Below are 8232 nucleotides of genomic sequence, written 5' to 3' on the forward strand. Positions count from 1 at the left end.
AAATCGTATTTATTTAGTTATTTTGAACGTGATGTTTGTTAAAGTTGTGTATACACAGTACCTAGTGTGAACGATATCAAATGTTTGTAATATTTTTTTGTAATAATTCCTGAATCACGACCTTTGAATGTGTCTTAAAATGTATTGACCACTTTCTTGATGTGTTTGTATGCGTGTATCTATGAATGTGTGTATCTATGTACGTGCTGCACTACCAACTCGACCAACCGAGTTCGATTCCGACTCACTGCCAACAACAGTGATGATTATCCAAACTGGTTCTGGGCCTCCCCTAGGTCGACTCAGCCTCAAATGAGTACCTTGTGCGGTGTAAAACGTCGCTAGGGAGACAAAGGCGGTCGGGCGTGGTGATGACCGCCCACTCCATCGTGTGCCATATTGGCCTTCATAGATGCTCGCTAACAGCACTTGCCTCATACGTCAGTGAAGCCTATACGGGGGATCTTTGTCTTTGCTTCGTGTGTGGTACTGCCAACACATGTGAAAGCTGTAGGGCAATCTTTGTCTTTGTGGCGCTGCCAACATCCGCCCCTCGTCTGTGGTGCTGGCCTTAATTAATTAAAATCGATTATTTAAGCTCGCGATATTAGCATCGGATTTCGGGTACGATAATTATAATTGATCAGTGTTGTTTGATTTGCGTGTTGTATGTAATGGGTTCGTGTGACCCATGCAGCCAGTTGAGGGCGCTGGAGTCGAGTTTATTTTGTTTAACCAGGTGAGAGGGAGAGAGTTCAGGAGGTTAGTCTCATTTGCAAGAGTGATCCGCTATCAGCAAACATGACGAAGGCGAAAGACGTTCAAGCGCAGTCAAACAATCAAGAGAATAGAAATCAGAGCAAAAAACAAAGTCACCGCAATGGCATCGAGATAACGGAATCTCGGATGGAATCACAGTCCCCCGAGTCGCAGCAATTGAAATACGTCGCCAGGGAATGCGTTGCCGCACCGCGACTCGCCGGGAGGAGCCACCCCAAAGTGCTGTGATGCTGAACAAGGAGCCTGTGTTTGGGTCTGCGTGCTGCGTTAGATAAACACACACACACACGTGTTACACACACACACACACTCGTGTGTGTGTAACACGAGCGTGGCGGGCACGTCTGGTTACGCAATGGATCTCAAACCCTCACAAGGGTTAACGATATGAATCTCTTGCAGACATTTGTCAATCCACTGCTGGATGACGGTTTACCCCACGCCGCGTCCGTCACGGGGTTGTTTGAAGAGACTTCACCAAGGTCAGTTCGGATATCACTCGCTGCTGATGTTGGCTAATCGCACCGATGGTAGCTGCGGTCGGGAGTTGAACTCAGGTGGCGGGGTTCGTGGCACAGTGGAAGGCAAGAGACGCACAGGGGCACATGAAGATGTGTGGCCCAAGTCAACGATTACACCGACGCGCGAACGATGACCCCCGACTCGAGCGCGCGGCATCAAACACAAACGATTCGAGTGAATCCGCAAGGAACCAACAAAACAAAACAGGCGTCGCTCCTCCCGTTGATTGATTCCTGATGGGGGCGAGAGGCGCGCTCCGTGAGACGACGCGGGGACAAAGCGGGGGACGGGGGGGGGGGCTGCCTGAGCGGGCTCTCGGCGCCGGGCGAGGAGAGGGCCTCGCGGCCACAGCTGTGGCCCCCCGCGCGTGCTCAAGCGAGCCCGCTGGGGTCACGGAGCCACCAGGGGATCCTGGGAAAGTTCAAAAGCTGCAGCCTCCCAACTTGGCTGGGCAAGGGCGGGTTGGGGTGGCCGTGGGGGTGGGGCGGGAGAGACGCAGGGGACGAGGGGGAGTGCGAGGCTGTTGGCCGGCGGGGAGGGAGGGGGGGAGGGAGGGAGGGGGGGAGGGAGGGAGGGGGAGAATGGAGATTGGTGGGGAGGGCGGGAATGGTTTTGGGGAAGAGGCCTGGGACCTAGGTATGGGGGGGGGATAAGAGGGCGGGGGTGGGTCGGAGGGTGGCGGGGAGTGGTAGGACGAGGGGGAAGGGCTTCGTTTTTGGGGAGTGCTTGCAAGGGAGGGGAAGCTTCAAGAGCACAAACAGTCGTCACGTCCAGACAGCCCCATTTAGAGCCCCGTGTCTGGCCAGGGATTATGGGTAGCAGACGGACAAAGGAAGGGCAGCGGGGGTCTGGTGTCTGCAACGCCCAGGTGTCTGATCTCTTAAGCCCTCTGCCAGAGAGAGGACGGAATTCCGTGCGGCCCGACCCGCACGCCCCCACCGCCAAACTCGAGTGCCCGTATTGAGTTTCAACATTTATACATTTTCTGTTGTCATTTATAGCAGGAATGTGGAAAATTCATCGCGTTTTTTTATTATTATTAAGAATGTTCAAGTAACAGAATTAATAAAAAAAAAAGAAAACACAACCTATGAAAAGGAATTCACGTTATTTCTTCTTCTTCAATACCAGCCTCCAATTTCTCTGCTCGGCTAAATACTTGGGTGGCTTCCTTTGCCGGTCGTGCTTCTCTCTGCACGTCGGAATGTAAACTTGCGATTGCCCTTCATTGCCAAAAATAACTTTAAAACACGGACAAAGTTTACGGTGTCAAATACGTCTTTTGAACGAAATAAGAAATGAAATCTTGCTTGGCAGAGATCTCAACAACAACAAAACAACCCGCTTGTTTTTAAAATCAGCTCCATCATTCACGATGTAATCCCCGTTGCTGGTGCATTTGCCGTGTTCCCTGCAGCAGTGAAAGGTGCTGACACAGGCACCCGCGGTGGACGTGACGCTGTAAGAGCAACCACAGCTACCCCTGTCCTCCCAGCGGCCTCGCGGGCACAGCCGTCGCACGCCAACTCTGACGATCGCGTGGGATCGTCCTCGTCGTTATTATTATTATTATGGGGTCGCATTGTGCCGTATGGGTATAGACACGCGTCACGAGTACCTCCATTCACAATGCTCCACCGATTCTCCACTGATGTGTATCGTCAAAATGCACCTGCTTGACGCGCGGCCCCATCGGTCAATGATGCCCACAGAGAAGTTGCACGGATCCAGTCTAGATTGAGCACGGATCATTCAACGTCATTGTGGAGAACGTCGCGGTAACAATACATGGCGCAGAGTTAAGCCTCATTCCCTTGTTGCTCTCTCCACACAAACAAAGTATTTGCCTCAACATCCCATCGGTCACGTGGCCTTCATGATTTCTACACAAATGATCTCCCTCTGTCCGGCAGTGCATCGACAAGAAGCTGTACGTTATCATACATGCATTGTCATAAATACTTCGTTTAAATCACTGCTCAGAAGTATAATCCGAGATCAGCAGGTTCCACTTTTGACTGGAGTTCGTGGCACAGGTATTATTATAGATTATTATACAGGGCAGGGAGATGGCCACTTGGCTCCGTCCACATTTTTGGCATTCGTTGTCAGAGCTTTTTGACCGTCACCCGAACCATCCTCTGTCGTGCAGTCCGACCTTTCACGGTGACGCTGTTGAAATGGTTCGTCACGTTGAGTTGGCGCGTGTCGACCGATGTGGAGAGCCGGAGAAGCGATCCTCAGGCTGTGGTCTGTGGCCATAGAGACGCGTGGACACGTGGGCACGACCGGGACATTCACGGCGGCGCGGCGATTAAAGCATTATACCTGCCACGAATCACATCACATGCTCGAGAAACCCGTGCTCGACGCGAGTCTATAGAGGTGTGCGCCCGATATAGAATACCCATAGCCGGTAAACTGGTGGTAAGTTTCTAAATCTTTGCTAAAAACATTAAATGCAGTTCCATTCCCGAGTGGAGCAAACGGCGGGCGAGACGTGGCGTGCATCACGACAACAACCGGCCACTCGTTCATTTCCCTTTGTACTTCTTCACACGTGGCTACTGCTACATGCAGAAAACAACGATTGCGATATCGCGAATATTCACCTGATAGTGGGAAGCGACTTGTGCAAGTGAAAAGCTCATTCGTGATATCATTGCTAGTAGGATTGTTTTTATTAGCCGTAAATATGTATGGCCTCTTTAAGAAAAAATTGTAATTGCATCAATTGGAAAACAATTCACGTTCTGATTACTAATGCGCTGAGCTTTATTAATAAAAATGCCGTTAGATTTATTTGTTTCATTTTCGTCAAGAAAAACAATAAACATTATTTTAATGAATATGGTGGAATCCGCCTGTAATGAACGCGTCCCTGCGTCTCCGTTATGAATTGCAGTCGCCATCGTTACCAGCCCAGCCACCAGCCCTCATATAGCTCCCATTCTATAGTTACCATCCTATAGCTACCATCCTATAGCTCCCATCCTATAGCTCCCATCCTATAGCTACCATTCTATAGCTACCATCCTATAGCTACCACCCTATAGCAACCATCCTATAGCTCCCATCCTATAGCTACCATCCTATAGCTACCACCATATAGCTACCATCCTATAGCTACCATCCTATAGCTCCCACCCTATAGCTCCCATCCTATAGTTCCCATCCTATAGCTACCATCCTATAGCTACAATCCTATAGCTACCATCCTATAGCTCCCATCCTATATCTACCATCCTATAGCTACCACCATATAGCTACCATCACCCACCAAGTCACCCAATATACTTTTCCATCCACCCAGAGCTCTCCCCTCCATCACCAACCCGCATCTCTCTCGAGCCACCCCCTCCCATCCCCCCCCCCCTCACCGCATGCCGCTGTGAAGCTGCGGGGCATGGAACAAACAGTGCTCTGGCGCAGCTGTCGAGTGTTTGCGCGTCTCGCGGCAGACAGGTCAAGAAGTCCGCCCGCTCCTGCGATGGTCCAGCGGCGAGCGCGCGGCGGTAGACGGCGCGCCGCGACTGATATTAGCTCGGCTAATTAGCGCAGCGCAGCGGCCAGATGCGATCTTGCTTTTAGCCGCGTTGTTGTTGTGCTTGCGTTTTTTAATGTGAGTAGGGGTTATTTATTTATTTGGTGCAACGCTTATTTATTTGTTCGTGAAATCGTACAAACGTAGAACGCGCGTTGTCGGTGTTGTTTTCCATCACCTCCACGTTGCTGCATTTGTTTCAATTATAACAAAAAAAACCCCGCCGCTTGCCCCCCGTGTGCGTGGGCAAGCGGCGGGCACACGGAGCCACAGCGCCTCGCGATGCATTCTCCTGCGTCCAGGGAGCGAATGAGACTCGCTATGATTCTTGACGCAATTAGTCCTCACGTGCGTGGTTTTATATATTGCAGAAAACAATTACAAATAACGTCTTATTGTTCTACATGCTGATTCACGTCACGCTGTGTAGTAAGCCTGCCGCTACAGTTTGTATGTTGTATGTTATTAATTATGCATTACTATTAACAGTGGCCATGCACTGCTGGGGTAACGCCTCAGTGTGGGTCACGTGGGTGTCAGTGTGGGTCACGTGGGTGTCAGTGTGGGTCACGTGACTGTCAGTGTGGGTCACGTGGGTGTCAGTGTGGGTCACGTGGGTGTTAGTGTGGGTCAGGTGGGTGTCAGTGTGGGTCACGTGACTGTCAGTGTGGGTCATGTGGGTGTCAGTGTGGGTCACGTGGGTGTCAGTGTGGGTCACGGGGGTGTCAGTCTGGGTCACGTGACTGTCAGTCTGGGTCACGTGACTGTCGGTGTGAGTCACGGGGCTGTCGGTGTGGGTCACGTGACTGTCGGTGTGGGTCACTTGACTGTCGGTGTGGATCACGTGGCTGTCGGTGTGGGTCACGTGCCTTTCAATGTGGGCCACGTGACTGTCAGTGTGGGTCACGGGGCTGTCAGTGTGGGTCACGGGGCTGTCAGTGTGGGTCACGGCACCGGTCAGTGTGGGTCACGTGACTGTCAGTGGTGGGTCACGTGGGTGTCAGTGTGGGATGAAGTCACTCCTCAGGTTCCCATGCTTACGGCGCGCGAGGCTAGCCGCTGCATCACCACTCCAATAAGAACGATTTATGATAATATACTTTATTATTCTCACGGAATCCAAAATGAGGACACGTTGCTTTACCTATCATGACTCCTGAAATATGAAAAGGAAATTTTAAATAGATTTTATTATAATGAGGAACACGTATAAAGTATTTAAGGCATTTTGTTTTCGTTATTTTACGTGAGAATTATTTGCAGACGTGCAACCGAGCCGGGTAAATAAACCTCCCGTGGTTGTGACCTGTGCCCTGGACTTCCCATAGATCAACTCAGCCTTAAATGAGTGCTCGACGCAGCGGCGTGGTCTGCGTGAACATCGGGTGAAGCCGTGACGACTGTGGCAACCGTGGGGTACCTGGCCAGAGCATCACCCCCTCCTCTCCTTCTCGTGTGCCACGCCAGCCGTCATCGGTGTTGGCTCACGACGCGTGCCCCAACAGTCTCACAAGAACAACCCGAGCAGTGTGTTTAACTTTGTCCCACGTCAACATCTGGTGCGTTTAGAGCCACGCGTGGTGTCCGTGCGAAATGCGCCGTGAGTGATGCTGAAATAAACTTTTGGGGCTGTCCGGCTGCATTAAAAAGGCTTTCTCGTCGCAGACAGAAGCAGGTGGTAGCACAGACTTCATTTTCTTCGCCTGGCTGAGATTATGCATTATTAACCAAAATATTCATTTGTCTTCGGCTGAAAATTCCATGCAACAGAAAAAAAGGCAAAAGGTGGGGAGGGGCGGGGGGTGGGGTTTCGCACAATTCCACGCGAACATTTCTAGAATACATTTTCTGGGTACATTTTTTCTCGTGTTTTTGTTTTGTTTATCCAAGCGGCGGTGGCGTGTGCAAGAGGCATCCGCACAACTATGCAGCGGGCTCCTCTTCATTTAGCGAGCTTTAAGTCTCGTCGCTGTGTGCGTGTGCGCGCACAAGCAAGGAGTGAGATAAGCCCCAGCTAATCCTCAAAGACATCTTGGGATTTTTTTTTTCCTTGAGCATCTCCACCAGCTGTTGCAGCCTGTTTCTTTTGCGGTGTCGTGCGAAATAAAGAGAATTAGATTAGGAAGTGCGGCTGGCGAGTGGAGGGAGAATTCGATGATGCGCGTGGAGGGCTCCACGCCGCTCGTTGTTCTACGCCGTGGCGGTCGTGACGACTTTCTGCGATTCGCTCAATTCGGGGCTGTAAACACACGCGGCTGCGTCGTCTCGCACGCGCTCGTTCTCAAACGGTGTGCCGATTGTTGCCCTGTAGCAGTTTCATGGGGGAGGAACGCATGGCAAGCATGCGAGGGTTGTGATTTAGTTTATTTAATTTGGAATTACGGGTAATTATCAAGCTTGGTGATATTTTCCCCATGCCACTTGTGCACAGTGGCGTGTGTTTGTACGGTCTTCAACATTGACTTTATATCGGGGTACACTTTATATAATGTTACCAACATATTGAAATTCATAATTATATGAGCTTTGGAAAATGTATTTAATGTCAGTGAGTACCAAATATTTAACAACCGTGCTTCAATTCTGTCTGAGAGCTGTAGATTAATTTAACAAATTAATTATGATGTTTCATTTTTCCAAGTTGGACATTTCATCCATATCTTCACGTCTAAAATTGAGCTGGCATCTCAAGACAGATTTGGTCGTTTATAAGAATTTTCATTTTCAAATCCCAAATATTTCCCCTTGAGTAGATAGTTGATATTTTGCAGTTGGCTAAATTTAGGACATTATTTTGAAGGTAATAAATCAGAAGACGTTGACATTCGAGGTGTCCATGACCATATCATCAGAAAAATCACGAATTCAATTGTCCAGCAGTTTGGGCTGGGTCGATCAAGCAAATCACTCACACACTGGGTCGTGCGAACATTTCATTGGATGAGTCTCATCACTCTCAACCTCCACATGACGTTGTAAAGTTACACTCCAAAAATCAGCGGTGAAAGTCTCGTGCATTCTGTAGGCCGCAGTCCTCTAAAAACCGGTAATTCATCCCATTGGCTACACGGCATCCTGGGAAGGAAATATTTCAGCCATCATTGGTTCAAAGAAAAGGCATCGAACTCTGGACTGGTTCCCCCAACCAGTGTCTCATCAGCAGAGTTGGGCTGGGCATTTTGAAATGTTACGAAAAGAAGGAACGCCACGGTGGGGCAAGACCCAGGTAGAGGGGGCCCGGCTCGTCGCACGCAGCCCACGAGTGCTGGTCACCGGTCACGTGTGGTCACCGGTCAGCGGTCAGCATCGGTCACTGGCCAGCATGGCCACCGGCAGAGCCGTGACGGCGTGGCGAGCGAGACAGACGAACCGCAGCGAGTGGCGCG

This window comes from Lampetra fluviatilis, chromosome 7, assembly GCF_964198595.1.
Source record: "Lampetra fluviatilis chromosome 7, kcLamFluv1.1, whole genome shotgun sequence".
NCBI lineage: Eukaryota > Metazoa > Chordata > Hyperoartia > Petromyzontiformes > Petromyzontidae > Lampetra > Lampetra fluviatilis.